At 42.9% G+C, this 27,460-nt stretch overlaps 1 long non-coding RNA gene across 1 annotated transcript; it reads left to right on the top strand.

The window, feature by feature from the left end:
• Nucleotides 1-25,867: 25,867 nt before the first annotated feature.
• Nucleotides 25,868-27,064, top strand: LOC124139757. Its single transcript, XR_006861812.2, has 3 exons — nucleotides 25,868-26,081; nucleotides 26,234-26,345; nucleotides 26,969-27,064. It is a non-coding gene; the product is annotated as an uncharacterized LOC124139757 (long non-coding RNA).
• The last annotated feature ends 396 nt before the right edge of the window (nucleotides 27,065-27,460 follow it).

Consider the following 27,460-nt stretch of genomic DNA (forward strand, 5'->3'; position numbering starts at 1 on the left):
GTCCAGTGATTGACATCATGAGCATTGATCTACGCAGTTGGGATATAATGATGTACATCAACCGAATCAGCGCCGCCTCTTACCCGTTAGTCGCCACTTACAAGAATGGGTTGCTGTAGAGCAATTCTATTTTCACGCCGTTTAATAGTTCGGGAGACCTTCGTAGAGGGCGGGGGATTGGCTGGCATATTCGTCTAAGCTGCCATAATCTACTGTGCAGAGTTGTGTCCCCCATCCCCGAAAGCCCTGGTGCGTTTGAATCCCATATTCGCCATGACTGTCTCTTGGTTTGTCAGCACCATATCCGTGCTCGTGGGTTTTACAAAAAAACAAACGCGCAAGACCTGCACCACTTCGTGCGTTGTACCCACGCTGAAACGCCTTGATGTAAATAAGATAATGTTAAGCGCGGCGATAACCCAAGTAACTCACTTGAGCGGTCATTTAAGCTGTACCATTTGTATATACTGAAGTTTCATGACTAAATGCTTTTATACCTCTCTCACAGGAAACCACGACACCAAGCCCTTCATTAGTCACCTATGTCAGCAAGAACAACGTTAAAAGTTCTGGTCATAAATAGGTACACCGTTAACATTTGAATGTATTGAGTACATTACTTTCCACGTTTACAGGCTGCATTTGAGCACAATACACAACGAGGCAGCATTTATTTCTGCCGGCATCAAAGTGACTAGGTATTATCTGTTGATGCTAATGTGAGGTGAGGTTAAATTAGGTTTAACGTCGCGTCCAAGATTATTGCACTTATATGGCGACGTGCATGCACGCGTGTGTGGCTGCTTGTACCAGTCCGGACTGATGCAGATTTATAGTGCTAGCCCACTGAGATACCATACCGCAGTTTAACATGAATACCCCACTCAGACACAGTATACTGACTCTGAGTCGACTAGTCCTTGATTTAGCCCCTTAATGCCGAGTGCCAGACAGGGTAACAAGAAGTACCATCATTTAACGTCTTTTGGTATGACGCGGCCGGGCGGACGCTGTACCACAAGACCACGGAGGCGGTCGTTGATGCTAATGGAAAAGAATTATTGGCTTCCGCGCTGTATCTCAAACTGAACCGGACATGGTGTCTATTTTAAGGGGCGATGTACCTTCATTTGTCACTGTTAAGAGGTAGGCAGCTGGTTTCAAGAGGGGAAGAAAGAGCTTTGAAGATAATCCAAGATCAGGAAGCACCTTCGACTGCAACCACTTGATACTATACACATTAAATGATTTTGGATGATCGACGACTCACCACAGCGCTAGTACAGTAGGCAACTGCCCCATGGGAGTTGAGAACATTCTAAGGAATAAACTGGGCATGGGCGGATACAGAGGGGGAGTGCGGGGGTGCGCAACCCCCCCCCCCCTTTTTTTTTATTTCGAAAAAAATCTTTATTTCTGACCAGAAACGCCCCATGTTCATCATCTCTTGGGGGCATTTGCGTCGTTTTGAAGCAGACCAAGCTGTTTGTGTTGAGCGATAGACAACAATTAGATCTGACTCTCAGTTCTAAGGTTTGGTTCCATCCTGACGCCTTGAAAGATGTGGCTGCAATGCGCTACTGTACTATCGAACTTCTACCAGAACATCTGAAAAAGGCCCAGGGCACACATTATACCACCACAATGTATGCCTTTCATTCTAGGCGCTTACCTGCAGGCGTAGAATTTAGCGCAACAGAAACACACTCATTATTATTATATACGATATGAATACCTCAATACAACGAACCATTAGGCCTCGATTTACACATAGTAAATATTTTACCCCGATACGAAACCTCTCTGCGTGAAGATCTTTGACACCCAAAAAAGAGGTCGCTTCAGATGAACTTTCTAATCAACCAATCGGCGTCGAGGCTTCTATATTCTCGGTACGAGTGAGCGCCTAACAATGACTGCATGCGCGTTTTAGGGTACCCATGACGCATTTCTTTTCAGATTTGATGTTGTTTTTTGTAAAACATGAGGATCAGTAAAGCATTCAGACAAGCATATACTGGTATATGATTTTCTATCTCGAAAACGAATGTAACGGGGGAGTTCCGAAATTCAAATAAGGTAAAGCCGCTCTAAGATATATTTTATACACCCTTTATTTCCTAAGCGCCATAGTAATTGACTAATGCCGATTTTGAAGTGCTAGTTCACTGACATACCATGCCGCAGTTTAACATGAATACCCCTCTCAGACACAGTATACTAACTCCAAGCTGACTAGTCCTTCTGCAAAGCCCTTTAATGCCGAGCGCCAGGCAGGGTAACAAGTACTATCTTTTAACGTCTATTGGTACAACGCGGGCGTGGATCGAACCCCCGACCTTCCGCTCTCTGGGCAAACGCTCTACGACTAGAATATGGAGGCGGTCTGACAGTAAGGGCAATATACGATGTACACGGCACATCAAATGTCGATACAAGTTGCATCAAAGACAATGACGTGAATGTCAGCAATGTTCCAGCTATATCATGGCGGGATATACATATTCGAGTCTGGACCAGACAATCCAATGGTTGATATGATCAACATCCCACTGCCTGTATCGACATTCGATCCCCATTTATCTTCCACAAAGATATAATCGATAAAGGTTCTCGCCCTTTGTTCTATCAGAAAATAGTAGTTTACTATTTATCTTCACACCACATCGCTTCCTCTATGCAGACATACGGAAGCGTAGTGGGGCCACGGTGAATTTGTTTTTGTCTAAGTATATCCTACGTAGGACTTAGTATCTTCTACGCAGAACTTAGTATCTTCTACGTAGGACTTAGTATGGACTAGGATAACTATCTCCTACGGACTTAGTATCTCCTACGTAGGACTTACTATCTCTTAAGTAGGACTTAGTATGGCCTAGAATCACTATCTCCTACGTAGGACTAGAAATGGGCTTCACACATTGTACCCATGTCGGGAATCGAACCAATGAGCGAACGCTTCAACCACTAGGCTACCCAACCGCCCCTGATAATATGCAGTGGTAATATTGTATTGTTTAATGAAAACGAACGCGACAGTATATATTTTTCTGTTTATTCCGAGACAACAAATAGGGTATTTATTATTCAGCCCGGTTCTCTGGGTATGCCAGCGCAGCATACCCAGGGAACCAGGCTAGGTTTTATCAAACATTTGTACCAGTTCCACGAATAGTGAGTGAGTTGGATTTTACGGCGCTTTTAGAAATATTCCAGCAATGTCCCTGCACTGGATACCATACACTGTACTCATCCATTGATAAAGTAAATTGAAGTATGGTGCTGCTCTCACAATTAGCATGCATTGTGCCTACTCGTAGGACATCGTATTATCTCAGTGAGTGAGTGAGTATTGTTTAACGCCGCTTTTAACAGTATTCCAGTTATATCACGGCGTATCAGCTTAATGTGGGAGGCAAGCACGAAGTAATGCAGGTCTCAGACGTTTACCACTTCTGTGAAACCCACGAGCACGGGTATGGTGCTGACAAACCTAGAAACATAATCGGGCCAAATCGGGATTCGAACCCACAATCATAGGTTTCTGGTGTGCCCAAGGGACGCAACTCTGCACAGCGAATCGCGGCGCCTTAGACCCGTGCCCCCTGCTATCACAGTGTATACTCGTAGGTCATCGTGGTATCATTGCTCCAAACGTGGTAAAACGTTGGAAAACATGGTATTGGAGAATGACTTTATCATCTACATCCAAGATGGCCGCCAGCAGCCACCTCAGAAAAATGCCTCGTTATAATAACTACAACATCTACTTCCAACAAATCAGATCAAATAGCTTTTTGCTTAGTTGGAAGCAGTTTGAACAAAGCAACACGCTTCACGAGAACGTGTTAAGCACAGCCTATTCCTGATATTTAATGATCATTTTCCGCTGTTTCATTAATTGGCTGCACTAAACAGCTCGATTGTTTTCCTCTACAATATAAATAAACCGAGACAAGACCGGAATATGTAATGTGACCACACCATGCATAAGTTTGTGTAACCATTTCAGAATCCAGACACAACTATGTGATTAGTCAAACTGTACATGACTCCAAAAGCACTGAGCATTTGTCTATGTTTGTCTGGTCACTCTGATGGCGTATGAGTAAGTGAGTTAGGTTTAACGCCGCTTTTAACAGTATTCCAGTTATATCGCGGCGTGTCAGCTTAATGTGGGAGGAAAGCCCGAAGTGATGCAGGTCTCAGACGTTTACCACTTCGGTGAAACCCACGAGCACGGGTATGGTGCTGACAAACCTAGAAACATAATCTGGGCAAACCGGGATTCGAACCCACAATCATAGGTTTCTGGCGTGCCCAAGGGACGCAACTCTGCACAGCGATTCGCGGCGCCTTAGACGACTGGGCCACCCGTGCCCCCTGATGACGTATGCATTGTGACGTACCGTATATGATATACCGGTACTGAAGAGCAAGTTCATAAAATTGTTAAATAAAAGATATTTAATACATGTGAAATTAAATAATAAAAGCTGTTAGATAATAAATATTTAATATATATGAAATTTAATAATAAGAGCTGCACTTTTATTCTTTACGTCCTATTCAGCTGGTGCAGAAAGGTTGGATAAATTTCAACATACCTATGACACTATCGGCATTTCAAGTTTCCCATTGAAAAATCCCTAACAAATAGAACAACGATTAAACATCTCTCAATCATTCCTGGATAAAAAGCGTCTTGTTTCTTGTGCAAAGTCAATCATGGCATATTATGTCCGATACAGTGACTCTAGAGCACACAGCGTTGTTTCTTGCCGTGACATCTAGTTACGGCCAAAGAGACATTATATTCGAGACTATTCTCCATACATCCCTGTGATATCCACTCTGATGTCGGGGCTTAGGGTCAGGTGCTTGGACTCGCACTGTCTGAAGAACGTGAAGCTCCTTCCCTGGGCGGCCCGCCATTGACTTATGATGTTGTAAACGGCGGCGTCATCAACCATCACGCGGTCACAGTCGGAGTTGCCGTCCTCGATGTACATGGACCGAAACGAAGCAAATGGGTAGTAGGCGGTATTCTTGTACCGGATGTTGGACACTGTGAGGGTCGTCTTGTCCATGTCCACGTTAAGGTCAAGTCGGGCAAACCCACCGTCATAGTAGTGCAAGGTCAGGGACACATCGTCAGTCACAGACGGGAGGAAGTCCACACGGGATATAGGAGACGCCGGTCGGAAAGAAGTGGGGTCCGTTGGACCCAGAATCACGGACGAACCGAACGGAATCCAGTCTAAACCGGAAGGAGGGAGCTGAAGCAGACGGCCGTTTCCGTCTTGATATAACACAAATACCTGTGCAAATCCTTTCGCCCATGGCACTGGGCGCGAGATCCTGAAATAGTCGACATCTGCCCACGATTTTCCGCTGTCAATGTGTCGCACTTTCATTTTTTCAGGCTCACGCCACCAAAAGTCAACATCTATACCTTCTATTATGAGGTCGTCACTTTTGTAGATAAAGAATGGCCTATCGGGCTTCATATAGCGTCTCTCCATGCGGAACTCTTCCACGTGCAGCTCAACCGGGAATAGAGCAAGGAAGGTCAACGACACATAGTTCTTCCGGTACTCGGACCATGTGAAATCTGGAAAGTTCCAAACCATCTCCCTCTGTCCAGGAAGTAGATATTTGATGTCCAATAGAGTCACGTCCCTGTTTTTCCCAGTGTATGTAGCGTTAAGTAACATTGCAAATTTGACTGGACGGATTTTCAACACCAAAAATGACCCTATCTCGGAGTCAATGTGACCCCGGGAAGGACCATCAAGGTCAAACTTAGCCTCCAAACCGGATGTTCTCATTATTGACTTGCTGTTACCAAATAGCTTCAACTCTGCTCCTTTGGTATACAACCTTCCAGTTTTCGTAGACAATTGGAAATCCTTAAAACTCCAGTGAACAGGTGGTAGAAAAGGGCAGTTGTTCTCATCCGGCTCCCGCCTGTTGGAAAATGAAGGGTACATCGGTAGAGTGGCTGTCAGAGTGTAGTTCGCGATGTTCGCCATGTACAGAGGGACGTGGACGTTGTCCTCCTCGGCACACTTGGTTCCGTAGCTGCGTTGGGAGACGGTGGCGTTCCTGGCGTAGAGATTGGGTTTGCCCATCTTCTTCATAACAGATTCCGCCTGACAGCGTAGCTTACACTCAAATACATCTTGAGTGAGGAGATTGTCTGAAATCTCTAATTTCACGACGTCGATCTCTATACCATCTTTTGAGCTACATTGTATTTTCATAGTGTGAACTCCGTGATAAAGGCTGATTGCTTTCCCAACCTGGCCACTATTCCTGAACACGTTCCAGAAATGACCAAAATGGCTCTCCTTTTTCGACATGAATGATCCAACGACAGTACGATCAATTTTGATGGAGCAACTGTCTTGAAGTCCGTCATTCGAGAAGAGCACACCCGTGACAGTTACCCGATTAAAGTCATTTCGTAAGCAGAATGCCAATGAAATGCTCTCGTCATCACCCAGGTACAATGTCTTCCCTGACGTAGAGTTTGAGCGGGCGCGGATTGTATGTTCTCCCTTTGAATTAGCAGCATGAAGAAGAAGAATCTTGCCCTGACATAGCAACCCAGTGCTGAGCAACAAACACAACGCGGGCACAAAACTGGACATCGTGCTTCAACAGTGTTGGATACGAGCCGTGACACAAGTTGTCTCAGCTATGCCGGACTGCCGTTGGATGAAGATGCGACTCTTTGCCTAGGCATATAAGACGGTCTGTATCGTTTCATCTTTAATCACACATATAATTACACAATTGCCTCTCCGAGGCCGCACTAAACAAAGCTATTCTCAGTCTCTCAAGCCGGATCACCTGGAAACCGCCACTTGGCTTACTTGTTATTTGTAGATGGATACGTGTTTTTTCCCCTGTACAGGGCGGCTGATTAGGCTTCAGCGACTGGTGGGAGTTTTCCAATTACTTGTGTTGTATCGCGTGTTTTTTTCTTCAGCGTCGTTCACCTTAAAAGAGCAATAAGCTAACAGAAACAGTTCCTTCAGTCTAATTAATCTCACCAACCTGTGAGACGTAAAGACAAGTTGTTTATCAGTCGGCTTTGTAGGGGAGATTAAAATGATTTACTCATGACGTCATGGGAGCGCCGTCCCCCTTTCGCCATCCAATTGTCAGTGAATGCCGGCCGATAGGTGAATAACGTAATAGTGAAGCGACAAATATTTCAATTTGGACCACCCCTTCGAAGCACTGTAGAATTTCAAAGATCCCCTTTCAAAGTAAACTTTCAAATTGAAACTGGATTAACTGACGTTTTCTATATAGTACTCAATCACAATCCCACATCCTCTTCCACCGAGCCAGTCCCGCAACTACCGCCTGTATTGCCCAACACACACATTCTGATAATGTTACCGTATTCGACACAATAAGCTCCCAGGGCGCTCTCAAAATTAGAAATAAGGGGCTCTTATTAGTATAAAAGTTTGGTGAAAAAAAAGAGTCAAAAGATCGTAAATTTCGTGGTTTATGCTGACAGCCTGAAATGATAGAAAAAAAGTCTGTGCGTATTATACACGACAGATATATTTTTTCCAGAATTTAATTCCCCATGATATGGGGTGCATACAACACACGATTGCGTATTATACACGAATAAATAAGTCTTGGGATTGTTCACTGGCCAATATATAAATATCGCTGTGGGCGCTTATTAGAACGGGGCGCTTATTACGTCGAATACGGTATTCTGAAATACGTTTTCGTGTCTCTGGAAACTCCCTTGAGACACAACTTCTTGTCCGTACAATAGAGACGGAGAGGCATATTTATGTTTTAGGCATTTAATTTGTATTTAGGCTACTGTAATGGAAGATTTCGTAATTTACTGTGTATTACGTGACATTTAGCGGAAATAATGGTCGCCAAAGGGATTGATGACATTAAAACGTGTCAATCGACACATATGTAACGTGAAACCTCGTCAACTGCTGGTGTAGTTCGGACAAGCTGATGTTCGATATTAAACCATAGTGACAGAGATAATCTTACTTTTATCTCCATATTTCAAATAAATCGACATGAGTCGATAAAAATGTTTGCCGAATCACTCCGCTTGTCTGGGACTAACTCGATAACTCGATATGATTGTGGTGTATTTTTTTATCTCATCGTACGCATAAGTAAATAATTTCAGGTTCATATTATGAATTTATTTTATTCATATATAAATCAATATATTTCAGGGTTAAAATCCGAACTGAATCGTCAGTACGATCACGTGTTATTTCCCGTGGTGTTAGATGTACTTTATATGGCTAATCGCAGTTGACTTAAAAAGTGTTGTTCATGTTGTAGTTTTTGCACCAAAGTTGTAACTGAACAAGTGTTCCTTCATTACTATGCATTGATGAGGTTGACGGATATGCTGACTTCAAAGTAGAGACTAAACCCCAGCAGTCATGCTCTTCCATACTGTTCATCACACAAATACCTGCGTTATTATGTACGGTAAAAAAAATAATCACAATTTTGTAAAAAAAACAACAAACTTTTAAACGAGTTAATTGGGTTATTTCATGATGAACCTGGACGGTAATTCTATGTCAAACATTTGCCGCCTAACGGCAGTGGCGTTAAGTTTCTTTGTTGTGTTTTGGCTGTCAATGATTACCCGGTAATCGAGCGTCGCATGTTCGTGTTGCACAAGTGAATCTTTGTGTCAACAATCTAACCCAAGGGAGGTAACCCTGGATTAGACGGACGATGTTCTAGAGTGAGAGGGTTCGTGTGATGTTGACTCATGAATACTCTGCTTGTTTGTGATGCGACTCTGTATGTCCAAGGGTGAATGTGTATCTACTAAACTGAATTAACAAGTGTCCCTATCATCTGACGCAGGGGTCGTGTGGCAGGTGCTCGGTACTACTGACCACAATCACACAGCACGATCATGTCATCAGTTACTGTGTTACCAATGCCAGCGTATAGCCAGAGGAGCGGCCGGTGTCAAGGAAATGGATGTGGTTGGGAATACAACTGATAGCTCGTTAATTGTTTACATATGTGCCACAATTATAATAGTTAACAAGTTAGCCTACTAGCTATGTTTGAAATGTTACTCTATTGGTGTTGATAGTTTTGATAATGAAAAAAGTCGAGGGGTTAAAGAGACGGCTAACATAAAACCATAGGTAAATAAATTAACAATTTTAATCCCATACCATAACATACTGCGCGGATTTTTGTATTTAGCGGGACGGTAATTTAGGACCGATGGGAGGGTTTTACAAACATTAGTTTAGGAATCAATATGTTAGATGAACGTACTTCAGTTTATTTGATTGATTTTAGTTACTGATGTGTTGTTTATAAATCGATTCAGTTAATATATACGTGTGACGCGTCAGTCATCTAACAGTCTATAGCGGCTTTTAATTTATAGAGGCATTTATACACTGACGATCAAAAGAAACTACACCAAAATCTAATTTATTATATTTTTTATTCGCAATTTTTAGGTGCAATAAAGTTTCCAAATCATGTAAAACCAATCAACAGACACGTTGGGAACAATGCACGGCTCGTCGTGCTCAAGGGTCGGTATCATTTGGAGGTGGCAGCGTAGTGATGTTGACCGACATTTGTGGTCAGGAAAAGATGGAACATGTCATGTTGACCGCGAATCACAGCACAGCGTTACATCGTCAAGGAACTGCGTCCAGCTGTGCTTCCCTTCCCACGGATCTTCATCACTCATGGATGTCAACAATTTCCAAGTATCAACAGTAAGGGCGAGGTGTTTTAGCGCATGCATATATCAGAACTGGTCAATGTTTCAACATGGGAATGTTAAGGCTTCTGGTTAGAATCACAGTTTAGAGGGAGCCAGAAAGAATTCAGCAACGGAATTTTTCGTAACGTCTTAAAACAGCAATGTATTCGAAATCATATTTACGATAGGGTGTCTTTAATCCAATTATATTTTGTGTCTGATTTCCATTATAAGTTTTGATCAGTTCATCTTAAATGTAGAATAACTGTAACTTTAATTGTGTCTAAAATTGCGTACAATCGCTAGCGACTGACGTGGTGATGTAAATCCTGCTGGGGCCCATACATATGTACTGTAAGTACCTGTGGTCCCTTGTGTGGTCATCTACCCCCAGTTGCTGGCGGTGTATCGCACCCGTGGTCCCCTGTGTGGTCATCTACCCTCAGTTGCTGGCGGTGTATCGCACCTGTGGTCCCTTGTGTGGTCATCTACCCCCAGTTGCTGGCGGTGTATCGCACCTGTGGTCCCTTGTGTGGTCATCTACCCCCAGTTGCTGGCGGTGTATCGCACCTGTGGTCCCTTGTGTGGTCATCTTCCCCCAGTTGCTGGCGATGTATCGCACCTGTGGTCCCTTGTGTGGTCATCTACCCTCAGTCCTGGCGATGTATCGCACCTGTGGTCCCTTGTGTGGTCATCTACCCCCAGTTGCTGGCGGTGTATCGCACCTGTGGTCCCTTGTGTGGTCATCTACCCCCAGTTGCTGGCGGTGTATCGCACCTGTGGTCCCCTGTGTGGTCATCTACCCCCAGTTGCTGGCGGTGTATCGCACCTGTGGTCCCCTGTGTGGTCATCTACCCTCAGTTGCTGGCGGTGTATCGCACCTGTGGTCCCTTGTGTGGTCATCTACCCCCAGTTGCTGGCGGTGTATCGCACCCGTGGTCCCTTGTGTGGTCATCTACCCTCAGTTGCTGGCGGTGTATCGCACCTGTGGTCCCTTGTGTGGTCATCTACCCCCAGTTGCTGGCGGTGTATTGCACCTGTGGTCCCTTGTGTGGTCATCTACCCTCAGTTGCTGGCGGTGTATCGCACCTGTGGTCCCTTGTGTGGTCATCTACTCTCAGTTGCTGGCGGTGTATCGCACCTGTGGTCCCTTGTGTGGTCATCTACCCCCAGTTGCTGGCGGTGTATCGCACCTGTGGTCCCTTGTGTGGTCATCTTCCCCCAGTTGCTGGCGGTGTATCGCACCTGTGGTCCCTTGTGTGGTCATCTACCCCCAGTTGCTGGCGGTGTATCGCACCTGTGGTCCCTTGTGTCGTCATCTACCCTCAGTTGCTGGCGGTGTATCGCACCTGTGGTCCCTTGTGTGGTCATCTACCCTCAGTTGCTGGCGGTGTATCGCACCTGTGGTCCCTTGTGTGGTCATCTACCCCCAGTTGCTGGCGGTGTATCGCACCTGTGGTCCCTTGTGTTGTCATCTACCCCCAGTTGCTGGCGGTGTATCGCACCTGTGGTCCCTTGTGTGGTCATCTACCCTCAGTTGCTGGCGGTGTATCGCACCTGTGGTCCCTTGTGTGGTCATCTACCCTCAGTCCTGGCGGTGTATCGCACCTGTGGTCCCTTGTGTGGTCATCTACCCTCAGTTGCTGGCGGTGTATCGTACCTGTGGTCCCTTGTGTGGTCATCTACCCCCAGTTGCTGGCGGTGTATCGCACCTGTGGTCCCTTGTGTGGTCATCTACCCCCAGTTGCTGGCGGTGTATCGCACCTGTGGTCCCTTGTGTGGTCATCTACCCTCAGTCCTGGCGGTGTATCGCACCTGTGGTCCCTTGTGTGGTCATCTACCCTCAGTCCTGGCGGTGTATCGCACCTGTGGTCCCTTGTGTGGTCATCTACCATCAGTTGCTGGCGATGTATCGCCCGCTTTATGTTGTACTATTATACATAGTGATATCTTTTTATTGTTATTTATTAGCTTTTACTATTAATCTGTAATATTCTAGTTATTTTACTGTCCTTCGTTGACAGTCTTTTTATTTATTTAATGTATATATAACATATAACAATTGATAGTCACGATATGGCTGACGATGTTACTTTATAGTGAGTGAGTATGGTTTTGCGCCGCTTTTAGCAATATTCCAGCAATATCACGGCGGGGGACACAAGAAATGGGCTTCACACATTGTACCCATGTACAATGCCACGTGCCATGTACATGGAAGGAAGATCGATAATTTATACATATATTCTTAATTTGATTAATTTTAATAAGCATTTGTTTATCAGACGTAGTTTAGTTGATTTTCAATATCCACCAGACACTGTATATAACAATGTGTTTGTTCAGTCATGCAAATTGTGAGTGATTTTTTTAATGAGCGACAGGTTAACATCGTGTCGGCAATATCTCACCAGCCATGTCGCGACTACACGCATTCAGAGTGGGCGGGGCTACTTCCGGTATTACTGAGTCAACAACGGAACATTGAACTCTGTGTGTCTGGTGTACTTGAATACCAAGTGCACACGTTACATACACTTGGCATGAATCGGAATTCTGTTCGTGATGGTAGTCACATGTTCTGTTTTAATTATGTTCGTGATGGTAGTCACATGTTCTGGTTTGATTATATTCGTGATGGTAGTCACATATTCTGCATTAATTATGTTCGTGATGGTAGTCACATGTTCTGTTTTAATTATGTTCGTGATGGTAGTCACATGTTCTGCTTTGATTATGTTCGTGATGGTAGTCACATGTTCTGCTTTGATTATGTTCGTGATATAATTCACATGTTCTGCTTTGAATATGTTCGTGATGGTAGTCACATGTTCTGCTTTAATTTTGTTCGTGATGGTAGTCACATGTTCTGCTTTGAATATGTTCGTGATGGTAGTCACATGTTCTGCTTTAATTATGTTCGTGATGGTAGTCACATGTTCTGCTTTGACTACGTTCATGATGGTAGACACATTTCTGCTTTAATTATGTTCCTGATGGTAGTCACATGTTCTGCTTTGAATATGTTCGTGATGGTAGTCACATGTTCTGCTTTAATTATGTTCGTGATGGTAGTCACATGTTCTGCTTTGACTACGTTCATGATGGTAGACGCATTTCTGCTTTAATTATGTTCATGATGGTATTCACATGTTCTGCTTTAATTATGTTCGTGATGGTATTCACATGTTCTGCTTTAATCCTGTACATGATGGTAGTCACATGTTCTGCTTTGATTATGTTCATGATGGTAGTCACATGTTCTGCTTTAATTACGTTCGTGATGGTATTCACATGTTCTGCTTTAATCCTGTACATGATGGTAGTCACATGTTCTGCTTTAATTATGTTCATGATGGTAGTCACATGTTCTGCTTTAATTACGTTCGTGATGGTATTCACATGTTCTGCTTTAATCCTGTTCATGATGGTAGTCACATGTTCTGCTTTGATTATGTTCGTGATGGTAGTCACATGTTCTGCTTTGATTATGTTCGTGATGTTATTCACATGTTCTGCTTTGATTATATTCGTGATGGTAGTCACATGTTCTGCTTTAATTATGTTCATGATGGTAGTCACATGTTCTGCTTTAATTATGTTCATGATGGTAGTCACATGTTCTGCCATAATTATGTTCGTGATGGTAGTCACATGTTCTACCATAATTATGTTCGTGATGGTAGTCACATGTTCTGCTTTGATTATGTTCGTGATGGTAGTAAAATGTTCTGCTTTGATTATGTTCGTGATGGTAGTCACATGTTCTGCCATAATTATGTTCGTGATGGTAGTCACATGTTCTGCTTTGATTATGTTCGTGATGTAATTCACATGTTCTGCTTTGAATATGTTCGTGATGGTAGTCACATGTTCTGCTTTAATTATGTTCGTGATGGTAGTCACATGTTCTGCTTTGATTATGTTCGTGATGGTAGTCACATGTTTTGCTTTGAATATGTTCGTGATGGTAGTCACATGTTCTGCTTTAATTATGTTCGTGATGGTAGTCACATGTTCTGCTTTAATTATGTTTGTGATGGTAGTCACATGTTCTGCTTTAATTATGTTCGTGATGGTAGTCACATGTTCTGCTTTAATTATGTTCGTGATGGTAGTCACATGTTCTGCTTTGATTATGTTCGTGATGTTATTCACATGTTCTGCTTTGATTATATTCGTGATGGTAGTCACATGTTCTGCTTTAATTATGTTCATGATGGTAGTCACATGTTCTGCCATAATTATGTTCGTGATGGTAGTCACATGTTCTACCATAATTATGTTCGTGATGGTAGTCACATGTTCTGCTTTGATTATGTTCGTGATGGTAGTAAAATGTTCTGCTTTGATTATGTTCGTGATGGTAGTCACATGTTCTGCCATAATTATGTTCGTGATGGTAGTCACATGTTCTGCTTTGATTATGTTCGTGATGTAATTCACATGTTCTGCTTTGAATATGTTCATGATGGTAGTCACATGTTCTGCTTTAATTACGTTCGTGATGGTAGTCACATGTTCTGCTTTGATTATGTTCGTGATGTAATTCACATGCTTTGCTTTGAATATGTTCGTGATGGTAGTCACATGTTCTGCTTTAATTATGTTCATGATGGTAGACACATTTCTGCTTTAATTATGTTCATGATGGTATTCACATATTCTGCTTTGATTATGTTCGTGATGTAATTCACATGTTCTGCTTTGAATATGTTCGTGATGGTAGTCACATGTTCTGCTTTAATTATGTTCGTGATGGTAGTCACATGTTCTGCTTTGATTATGTTCGTGATGGTAGTCACATGTGTTGCTTTGATTATGTTCGTGATGTAATTCACATGTTCTGCTTTGAATATGTTCGTGATGGTAGTCACATGTTCTGCTTTGATTATGTTCGTGATGGTAGTCACATGTTCTGCTTTGACTACGTTCATGATGGTAGACACATTTCTGCTTTGATTATGTTCATGATGGTAGTCACATGTTCTGCTTTAATTATGTTCGTGATGGTAGTCACATGTTCTGCTTTGACTACGTTCATGATGGTAGCCACATGTTCTGCTTTGATTATGTTCGTGATGGTAGTCACATGTTCTGCTTTGATTATGTTCGTGATGTTATTCACATGTTCTGCTTTGATTATATTCGTGATGGTAGTCACATGTTCTGCTTTAATTATGTTCATGATGGTAGTCACATGTTCTGCCATAATTATGTTCGTGATGGTAGTCACATGTTCTGCTTTGATTATGTTCGTGATGGTAGTCACATGTTCTGCTTTAATTATGTTCATGATGGTAGTCACATGTTCTGCTTTAATTATGTTCGTGATGGTAGTCACATGTTCTACCATAATTATGTTCGTGATGGTAGTCTCATGTTCTGCTTTGATTATGTTTGTGATGGTAGTAAAATGTTCTGCTTTGATTATGTTCGTGATGGTAGTCACATGTTCTGCCATAATTATGTTCGTGATGGTAGTCACATGTTCTGCTTTGATTATGTTCGTGATGTAATTCAGAAATTCTGCTTTGAATATGTTCGTGATGGTAGTCACATGTTCTGCTTTAATTATGTTCGTGATGGTAGTCACATGTTCTGCTTTGATTATGTTCGTGATGTAATTCACATGTTTTGCTTTGAATATGTTCGTGATGGTAGTCACATGTTCTGCTTTAATTATGTTCGTGATGGTAGTCACATGTTCTGCTTCAATCCTGTACATGATGGTAGTCACATGTTCTGCTTTGATGATGTTCGTGATGTTATTCACATGTTCTGCTTTGATTATATTCGTGATGGTAGTCACATGTTCTGCTTTAAATATGTTCGTGATGGTAGTCACATGTTCTGCCATAATAAGGTTCGTGATGGTAGTCACATGTTCTGCTTTGATTATGTTCGTGATGGTAGTCACATGTTCTGCTTTAAATATGTTCGTGATGGTAGTCACATGTTCTGCTTTAATTATGTTTGTGATGGTATTCACATGTTCTGCTTTAATTATGTTATGGTAGTCACATGTTCTGCTTTAATTATGTTCGTGATGGTAGTCACATGTTCTGCTTTGATTATGTTCATGATGGTAGTCACATGTTCTGCTTTAATTATGTTCATGATTGTAGTCACATCTTCTGCTTTGACTACGTTCATGATGGCAGACACATTTCTGCTTTAATTATGTTCATGATGGTAGTCACATGTTCTGCTTTAATTATGTTCGTGATGGTAGTCACATGTTCTGCTTTAATTATGTTCATGATGGTAGTCACATGTTCTACTTTAATTATGTTCATGATGGTAGTCATATTTGTTCTTTAATCCTGTTCATGATGGTAGTCACATGTTCTGCTTTAATTATGTTCATGATGGTAGTCACATGTTCTGCTTTAATTATGTTTGTGATGGTAGTCACATGTTCTGCTTTAATTATGTTCGTGATGGTAGTCACATGTTCTGCTTTAATTATGTTCATGATGGTAGTCACATGTTCTACTTTAATTATGTTCATGATGGTAGTCATATTTCTTCTTTAATCCTGTTCATGATGGTAGTCACATGTTCTGCTTTAATTATGTTCATGATGGTAGTCACATGTTTTGCTTTAATTATGTTTGTGATGGTAGTCACATGTTCTGCTTTAATTATGTTCATGATGGTAGTCACATGTTCTGCTTTAATTATGTTCATGATGGTAGTCACATGTTCTGCTTTGATTATGTTCATGATGGTAGTCACATGTTCTGCTTTAATTATGTTCATGATGGTAGTCACATCTTCTGCTTTGACTACGTTCATGATGGTAGAGACATTTCTTCTTTAATTATGTTCATGATGGTAGTCACATCTTCTGCTTTAATTATGTTCGTGATGGTAGTCACATGTTCTGCTTTAATTATGTTCGTGATGGTAGTCACATGTTCTGCTTTAATTTTGTTCGTGATGGTAGTCACATGTTCTGCTTTAATTATGTTTGTGATGGTAGTCACATGTTCTGCTTTAATTGTGTTCATGATGGTAGTCACATGTTCTGCTTTAATTATGTTCGTGATGGTAGTGTTCTTCCGAATGTGTTCATGACAAAAGTGTTTTGCTGGTATCATGTATGTTGCCAGTGGTCTTGTGTCAGTCTGGTCACGAGGTTGTTCTGTCGGAAGTGTTCATATCAATAGCGCTTTTCTGATATGATTCATGTTGCCAGTGGGCTTGTGTCAGTCTGGTCATGAGAGTGTTCTGTCGGAAGTGTTCATATCAATAGCGCTTTTCTGGTATGATTCATGTTGCCAGTGGTCTTGTGTCAGTCTGGTCATGAGAGTGTTCTGTCGGAAGTGTTCATAACAATGATTGCATGGTTTGATGCTCATGATATCAATCACCTTTTTGTAATTGTCTGGTTTAGACTCTAGTAATTTCTGATCGCCGTCATTTAGCCGGAATATTGCTGAGTGCGGTGTCAGTGAGGAATTTGGTTCAAATAAAGATTCGGTGATCAAGCAACGTACCTGGTGTTGAATTGGTACACCCTATTTACTCCCGTGCATTTCGCAGAGAAAGGGGCCAAATCATGTAATAGGATATCCCACCCTTATTTCTCCAACAACATAACTCTGCCCTGCTTACAGCCAGTGCATGCGACGGCCCATTAGAGTGAGTGAGTGAGTACGGTTTTACGCCGCTTTTAGCAATATTCCAGCAATATCACGGCGGGGGACACCAGAAATGGGCTACACACATTTTACCCATGTCGGGAATCGAACCCGGGTCTTCGGCGTGACGAGCAAACGCTTCAACCACTAGGCTACCCGACCGCCCCCGGCCCATTAGAGTAGGAGTGTGTTCTGACCAGATGACCACACCAGCTAGCCACAGCATGTACACTGCATGTGACCAGCTCTCCAAGGTTCACATTTATTATTGAAGGAAATATATAACATCATACACAGGTAAACGATAACTTAATAATTTTGTGGAAACATTTGTTAAACATTATCGCTACCACAAATAATGTTAGCATTTAATTTCAACTGAAAGTCACGTTTCACTTTACATGTATATATTCCGTATCTAACGTGGTATGGAGCAAAGCTATCACGAGGTCAATAAAGTAAACACTATTTCAATACAAAACAGAGCTCTTAATGCCAAAAAAAATGAATACAAGAAGAATCATCAGATGACATATCGCCCCAGTTCAGTTGAGAAATGGAGTTTGGCTACTTTCACCCCACTTTTGGTTCATTGATACCTTCAGGTCTGTGGTGAAAAAATTTAATGTTGTTCAGTATTTTTCAATATCCCAAATCATCAAAAGGCACCAGTTCACCACAAGACTGATCTGTAAAGCAAGTTTCCAACTTGTCATGAAAACAAAACAAAATTAACTGAAATAAATAAATATCCGAACATCAAAAGGCACCAGTTCACAACTAGACTGATCTGTACAGCAAGTTTCAACAAGAAATATTCAACGGTGTAGGTGTTCTGCTCCGGAAACGGACAAGAGTCATCCGAAGATGACAAATCCCCCCAGCCCCCACAATAGCAAATGGAACCACTTCAGCCTCTGGTTAATACATGTACCATGTTTGTATCAAAATGAAAAATCTTTCACAGTTTTCATGTCTGCTCCGGAAATCGACAAACGGAGGGACAGACATGCTGATCACTTTATCACCCTGTTTTATATTGTATCAGACTTGCTGTTGTAAACAGACGAGTGAGTGAGTGAGTTGGGGTTAACGCCGCTTTGAACCGTATTCCAGTTATATCACGGCTTAACGTGAAGAAAACCCGAACTGATGCAGATCTCAGACGTTTATCACCTTAGTGAAACCCACGTGCACGGTTATTGTGCTGACAAACCTAGAAACATAATCGGGGCGAACCGTGATTCGAAACCATAATCCTAGGTTTCTGGCGTACCCAACTCTGTACAGCGATTTGCGGCGCCTTAGACGATTGGATGTAAACAGCTGAAGGCAGAGGGTTAACACAATAGAGACAAGAGGAAATGTTTTACTGACGAATGTATTTAAGCATCATGGCAAATACAATACAGTTATGAATATCCGAGGTAGATAACCGAGTTATGGAAGATGGGATGACGTGCTATTCCGTACTGCAACAGTCAAGTGAATGATACATTTACATAAGTTAAGTGATTTGAAGTAAAACACAACGAAAAGCAAGACGGTGATTTCAAGAACAAACGACACATGATGTTCTTTTCACACAACACGATGACAATATGTTCGGTAATTCTCGGTAGTCTCCGTATGCACTCATCTGAAGCCGACGAATTCCGAATGCGCCTCACTATAAATACTTGGCTCGTTTCCCGCTGCACATGCACTTCATCCTGAACCTGGCGGTGTCGAAGAGGCAGTAGCCCCCACACTCCTCACTGCAGCGTGTATAGCACACTTCCATCTTAAAGGGGTTGTGCTCAGCTGGTGTCCATCGGCGGCTTGGTTTCTGGAATAGGATGCCGCCATCACCTGTAACGTAACACATACACTCAACACTGAGATCAAACTGCCACATTCAGCAGTTAAATGTATGGGGGAAAATTTCGGAAAATTGCCCGTGAAGATCCGGGGTAGAATAGACCCTCACTACCAATGCTTGCGGTAAAAGGCGATTATGCGTGTGGTAATAGGCGACTAACGGGATCGGGTGGTCAGGCTTAGTGGTTTATACATGTCATGGTATCCCAATTGCGTGGATCGATGCCCATGATTTCAATCACTGGGTTGTCCGGTCCAGACGTGGTTATTTACAGACAGCTGGAATATTACTGAGTGCGGCGTTAAACAACAAGCAAACAAACAAACACAATTGCAACGATGCGCAAAGCGAATGGACAATTTCTGGTAACAATCCGGACAATCTTGTCAGATCAACAGCGTTCTCCTACGTGTATTCGATCGGAAGCTCGAATCGTTTTGTTGTGTGGACAAACACATAAGAAAGAAAAGGCATGTGGAATTTAGCTGTCATCACAGGTGCTTGAAACGCAAGCATCTGCAGCTAAAGACATCTGCTTACATCCAGTGTCCCAGTACTATTCAAAAGAACATGGATGTCGCGCGGTCAACACACGTCACATTGTAAAAAGAAATTACAATCGGCGTAGAGAAGAATTCTCGTGTATATTTGATTCACCACCAGTTCAATCTCATTAAAATCAGATCTTAGTTCTCGCTATCGCTAAACAAAGCATTAAAATCAGATCTTAGTTCTCGCTATCGCTAAACAAAGCATTAAAATCAGATCTTAGTTCTCGCTATCGCTAAACAAAGATCCGGGTCACGTAAGAACGACCTTTCATCCGACCAATCGAAGCGTCGCTTACCAGATAATGAAAGTTGCAGTCGGAATGTGTTTTCTAATCATGCAACCTCGAAAAAGTTAACACGGGGTATTCCGAACGAAAGTTACGGCCCGTACAACTGTTTCCGTCAAAATTATCGTCTATCTCTCGCTTCCGTGGGATAAACATTTGAACGGGGGAGGCGTTGCACAGTACGTGGGAAGCACTACCATACAATCTCAACCATATATTAGACATTCCGGAATGTTCGTTTGTTCAGTTTTCAAAATTTTAATCGAGAACTGTGCTTACATATCTTTCAAGCGTAGTCAAAATAGAGGTCGCCAGGTAGAAACGAGTGCCGTAAAACTCGAGAAAGCTGCTTTCTAATTGGCTGATGTCGACTTCTTGTTAGTCGTTCTGACGTGACCCGTAATGGGATGTCCTCAGATCTTAGTTTAGCGGAAGCGAGAACTTAGGTCTGATTTTAATGAGATTGCCACCAGTCAGTTCGCTGTCTTAATATGTCACTTCATGGCGGGCGGAGCCGATTCAGATGAAAAAGATGATGGTAAACTTATTATACCATTAGGCATGTACAAGTGTTGCGAGGAAACAATGGGTGGCTGACAGGTGCCATTGACGTAGCGTATTTAGAAGCGTGATGTTTGTCTGTATGGTGCAAATTCCATTCAGCGATACAAATTCTGAGGGATTTTGGCTTGCAATAGAAAAAAATCACCACAAATTGAGTTTCCGTGGGTGCAATCTCTCAAAAAACAGCTTTGATTGTTTTCACCTAAGTTTCATTTAGCTACTGTATATTTTTATAGAGATATTTACAGTGAACGTTGTTAAACTCGTCTTCGACCGAACTTCCCTTTCACATATAGGGCAGGTCATGGTTACCCTTTAGGTGAATACCTGATATCATCATTGATTTTCAGTGATCCATTCACGTTTTCCACTGAAGATCTGGGTTAGAATAGGTCTTCGGCAACCCATGCTTGTCTTCAGAGGCGACTATTCTTATTGTAAGTGGCGACTAACGGGATTGGGTGGCCAGACTCGCTGACTTGTTTGATGTATGTCATCGTATTCCAATTGCGTGATATCAAGATGCTCAATGTTAATCCCTGGATTGTCTGTCCAGACTCGATTATTTTAAGACCGCCGTCCCATAGCTTGAGTATTGCTGAGTGCGGTGATAAACAACAAACAAACAAACAAGCACATCTCGGAGACTGATGATGTATTTATTGACCGGCCAGTCGATACGGGGGGTGTCATGGTATTCATATTAAACAAACATAATTTGAAAAAATACTGGAATACAATAATTGAAGCAGAGTATAAGTGTGGTGGCACGGGATCAAACAGCTGTATGTGTTGAAGCAGAGTATTAGTGTGGTGGCTCGGGGTCAAACAGCTGTGCGTCTTGAAGCAAAGCATAAGTGTGGTGGCACGGGGTGAAACAGCTGTATGTCTTGAAGCAGAGCATTAGTGTGGTGGCACGGGGTGAAACAGCTGTATGTCTTGAAGCAGAGCATTAGTGTGGTGGCACGGGGTGAAACAGCTGATTATCTTGAAGCAGAGCATTTGTGTGGTGGCAGGGGTCAAGCATCTGTATGTCTTGAAGCAGTGTGGTGGCACACGGTCAAACAGCTGCATGTGTTGAAGCAGAGTATTAGTGTGGTGGCACGTGGTCAAACAGCTGCATGTGTTGAAGCAAAGCATTAGTGTGGTGGCACGGGGTCAAACAGCTGCATGTGTTGAAGCAGAGTATCAGTGTGGTGGCACGTGGTCAAACAGTTGTGTGTCTTGAAGCAGGGTTTAAGTGTGGTGGCACGGGATCAAACAGCTGTATGTGTTGAAGCAGAGTATTAGTGTGGTGGCTCGGGGTCAAACAGCTGTGCGTCTTGAAGCAAAGCATAAGTGTGGTGACACGGGGTCAAACAGCTGTATGTCTTGAAGCAGAGCATTAGTGTGGTGGCACGGGGTCAAACAGCTGATTATCTTGAAGCAGAGTATTTGTGTGGTGGCAGGTGTCAAGCATCTGAATGTCTTGAAGCAGTGTGGTGGCACACGGTCAAACAGCTGTGTGTCTTGAAGCAGAGTATCAGTGTGGTGGCACGGGGTCAAACAGCTGTATATGTTGAAGCAGTGTGATGGCACGTGGTCAAACAGCTGCATGTATTGAAGCAGAGGATTAATGTGGTGGCACGGGGCCAAGCATCTGTATGTCTTGAAGCAGTGTGGTGGCACGTGGTCAAACAGTTGTGTGTCTTGAAGCAGGGTTTAAGTGTGGTTGCACGTGGTCAAACAGCTGTGTGTGTTGAAGCAGAGTATTAGTGTGGTGGCACGGGGTCAAACAGCTGCATGTGTTGAAGCAGAGTATTAGTGTGGTGGCACGTGGTCAAACAGCTGTGTGTCTTGAAGCAGAGTATTAGCGTGGTGGCACGTGGTCAAACAGCTGTGTATCTTGAAGCAGAGTGGTAGCACACGGTCAAACAGCTGTGTGTCTTGAAGCAGAGCATTAGTGTGGTGGCACGGGGTCAAACAGCTGTATATCTTGAAGCAGAGTATTTGTTTGGTGGCTCGTGGTCAAACAGTTGTGTATCTTGAAGCAAAGTATTGTGTGGTGGCTCGTGGTCAAACAGTTGTGTATCTTGAAGCAAAGTATTTGTGTGGTGGCTCGGGGTCAAACAGCTGTTTGTCTGGAAGCAGAGTATTAGTTTGGTGGCAAGGGGTCAAGTATCTGTATGTCTTGAAGCAGTGTGGTGGCACACGGTCAAACAGCTCTGTGTCTTGAAGCAGAGCATTTGTGTGGTGGCACACGGTCAAACAGCTGTATGTGATGAAGCAGAGTATTAGTGTGGTGACACGCGGTCAAACAGCAGTATATCTTGAAGCAGTGTGGTGGCACGTGGTCAAACAGCTGCATGTGTTGAAGCAGAGTATTAGTGTGGTGCCACGTGGTAAAACAGCTGTGTGTCTTGAAGAAGAGTATAAGTGTGGTGGCCAAACGTGGTCAAACAGCTGTATGTCTTGAAGCAGAGTATTCGTGTGGTGGCACCTGGTCAAACAGCTGCATGTGTTGAAGCAGAGTATCAGTGTGGTGGCACGCGGTCAAACAGCAGTATATCTTGAAGCAGTGTGGTGGCACGGGGTCAAACAGCTGCATGTGTTGAATCAGAGTATCAGTGTGGTGGCACGCGGTCAAACAGCAGTATATCTTGAAGCAGTGTGGTTGCACGTGGTCAAACAGCTGCATGTGTTCAAGCAGATTTTTAGTGTGGTGGCACGTGGTCAAACAGCTGTATATCTTGAAGCAGTGTTGTGGCACGTGGTCAAACAGCTACGGGTCTTGAAGTAGAGCATTAGTGTGGTGGCACGTGGTCAAGCAGTTGTATTTGATGAAGTATAATGGTGGCACGGGGTCACGTGTCACACATATGACGTCGGTCGCGGAGAATAGTGTTCGGCAGCTTGACTCCTGGTCGTTTCAGTATTGATATCATGTATTGTGTCTGTCGCCTTTGCTAGAAATATGCCTATGTTCACCCAGCAGTGATTGGTACCCGCTAGGATGAGAAATGCGACTGCTAACCTTCAAGCGCCTCACAAGTCCTGGGTTTTTTTACTCCCCAGGGAGCAGAGAATACAATTCGAGCGCACACTGATCCAGTTATCGGGGTAAAGATAAGATATATCATGGTATAAGCGCATCTGATAGGTCATAAATTGATAAGTGCGCTATACAAATTCATAACATAATATAATATAATAAGATATAATTAGATATACTGACGGTCCCTGAGCAATTCCCTGAGCGCAACCGACATTCCGGGGAGACATGTAACATGACTGCTATGAACTCTTTTACACAAAATGATGAAAGTGTGGCTCATTTTGCGTGTGATTCGTAGTAGTAGTATCTAACATAGGACTCCGTGAGGTTGTCTCTGTGGGATCTCCAATGTGGACAAAGAGTTTCTCCCTCAGACCGGAAGTATTTCATTTCTGTTTTGTTTGATTTTTTGTTTGTTGTTTAACGCTTCACTCAATATTCCAGCTATATCACGGCGGTCTGTAAATAATCGAGTCTGGGCCAGACAATCTAGTGATTAACAACATGAACATCGATCCCCGCAATTGGGATACGATGACATGCATCAACCAAGTCAGCGAGCCTGACCACCCGATCCCGTTAGTCGCCTTTCACGACAAGCACAGGTTGTTGAAGACCTGTTCTATCCCGTATCTTCACGGGTCAGTATTTAAAACATACTTCCATGATTGACATACGGAGATTTCCTCGGGAAGATCTCCAGTGACGACTGAGAGCTTCTCCGACAAACTAGTAATATTAAAAATGGGATTACATGGTGGACAAATAAAGGTTGTTTCAGGAGATCTCCGGTGACGACAGAGAGCTTCTCCCATAAACAAGTAATATTTAAAATAGGATTCCATGATGGACAAACAAAGGTTGTTTTGGGAGATCTCCGGTGACTAAAGAGAGCTTCTACCAAAAAATAGTAATATTTAAAATGGGATTACATGGTGGACAAACAAAGGTTGTTTTGGAAGATCTCCGGTGACTATAGAGAGCATATACCAAAAAAATCGTAATATTTAAAATGGGATTACATGGTGGACAAACAAAGGTTGTTTCGGGAGATCTCCGGTGACGACAGAGAGCTTCTCCCACAAACTAGTAATATTTAAAATAGGAGTCCATGGTTTGACGAACAAAGGTTGTTTTGGGAGATCTCCAGTGACGACAGAGAGCTTCTCCCACAAACTAGTAATATTTAAAATAGGATTCCATGGTTTGACGAACAAAGGTTGTTTTGGGAGATCTCCGTTGACGACAGAGAGCTTCTCCCCCAAACTAGTAATATCAAAAATAGGATTCCATGATGGACATACGGAGATTGTCTTTGGAGGATCTCCATTGACGACTGAAAATCTCTCCATCAGCTGATGGCGACTGTAAATACGTTTGTGAAGCTGGCGTGGTCTCTTTGATATCCCTAAGGATAAGACAACATAATTGCGGCTGCAAATACAATCATTCACCGACGACGCTACCAAACCCAAGAGACACTGCTCAAACATGAGTAGACTTGACGTGAGCTGATCTTGAGTAAATTCACATACGGTTTGAATTGTCTTTACAGTTACAGAATACAGACACGCCTTGCATTGAATAGCTCGACACTTCTACTCTGTGTTCAGTGCTTAGACAGCTTGGTCGTCAAACATCCAGTGCCTTCAATTTCAATCACAGCGACTAAAACACCAAGTGCCTGTATGCACTACAAAGGGATGATGGTGTATAACGTATTACTACCGTATTTCCTCTAGAAGACGCCCCAAAAGCGTATGTTTTTGAAAATCATTTTTGACTTGGGGCCGTATTCAAAAAGTCTTAAAGTACTTAAGAAGTCTGAGAAACTTCAAGATTTCCTCGTCTGTCCGATTATTTTGCATATCTTTTCGCGGCGGGATTGATCGTGATGACAGACACGTGATGCCAAATCTTAACTGATGAGACAAAAGAGTTACTCTTATTTTTCAGATTACATTTCCAAGTAGTAGGTTTATGAATTCACTGTTAAGAGATTATTTTAGCCAAGGGTGTTTCACGAAAAATCTTAATAACATTCTTAGAATCTTTATGATTATTGACCTTGGTGTCTGTTTGACACCCGACCTGTGTTTCTTAACGGCTACATAAACGGATTCATTTTCTTTTTTCCAGTGCCCAGCGGATGTGTATTAGAGGAAATACGACAGGCAATATTTCTTGATTCAGTTGGATGTCATCACAACTGTACCAATACGTCAGTATCAGAGACCATCAAAGCGCACGCACGCACGCACGCACGTAGACATACACTAGCGCCAGTACCTCGACTTTCACCCTACAAATTAAACACTAATGTGACGTGATGAAGCGGACTGAGAACGGAGAGATGCCCGGTAGGTTTAATCAAACTGACGACACCTTCAACTCCCTCAGGCCCATCTCTTTAAAATATGGCTACTTCTTTTCTTGTTGCCGAGCCGTTCTTGAAACTGCGACAACATGTTTGATGCATTTTGTAACGAAATATTGTTTATCTATGTTAAAGGATCGTGTACCACGCGGATCATGATAACAACAAAAACAGCAATAACAGCGGGCGTCCAACCAAGTGACCCGGGGTCAGGTCTCGTGACGCGACAGACCTGGGAGGCACAAAGGTATGCATAAGAAAGACAAGACACGACATAAATATCAGGCAAACTGACGAATTTTGAATATTACACAGATACAGATAGTCGTGTGAGTGAGTGAGTGAGTTGGGTTCACGCCGCTTTTAACGGTATTCCAGTTATATCACGGCATGTCAGCTTAATGTGGGAGGAAAGCCCGAAGTGATGCAGGTCTTAGACGTTTACCACTTCGGTGAAACCCACGAGCACGGGTATGGTGCTGACAAACCTAGAAACATAATCGGGTCGAACCGGGATTCGAACCCACAATCATAGGTTTCTGGCGTGCCCAAGGGACGCAACTCCGCGGCGCCTCAGACGACTAGGCCACCCGTGCCCCCTTACAAATAGTCGAACCTCGTTGTGTCGAACATAGATGTGTCGAATTCCCGGTGGTTTCGAACTCGCCTTTCGGTCCCTGCGAATTCCTTTTATATTTATCATCATTAATACGCGGATCTGTCTAATTGGATGTGTCGAATAACCGACATTCCCAAATATCCAAATTAATCATACACTTTCAACTCTAAAATGCGGCAACCGACACAAAGATCTATGAAACCAAACTATACTCCATGTGGTAATCTTTTAATAACATGTTTGTTTTTCAGAAATTCACTTTGCTTGTTGTCTCGAACCCCGAATACACAACGTTCGACTGTATATAGCTCCGGTGAAATAACAACACTACAAGAGTACTGATGTTCTGACAGTGAATGGCTCCGCGTGAGTACAATGTTAACGATGTTGGGATTTTGTATCGAGATTAGATATTTTGTTAGCTACAGCTACAAAACCTGTCCTTGTGTTATCTCCTTAGTGCCGTGTGCCAAGTAGAGTAACAACAAGTACCATCACTTAACGCGTTTTGGTATAACGCGGCCGGGAATCGAACCACCGACCTTCCGGTGTCCAGACTGACGCTTTATCTAGAGACCACGGCGGCGGTCGAACGTGTAAGATGTTGCACAGTTCCTATTTACTTACCTGTGTTGAGCAGGGAGAGGAGGAGACAGACGGCGGAGACGTGGGTCACCTTCATGTCAGTAACAGTCACTGTCTGTAACAGAGTATGTGAGTTTGGTTAAATGCAGCTCAAAGAA

Source organism: Haliotis rufescens, unplaced genomic scaffold (assembly GCF_023055435.1).
Source record: "Haliotis rufescens isolate VD_foot unplaced genomic scaffold, xgHalRufe1.0.p SCAF_1, whole genome shotgun sequence".
Lineage (NCBI taxonomy): Eukaryota > Metazoa > Mollusca > Gastropoda > Lepetellida > Haliotidae > Haliotis > Haliotis rufescens.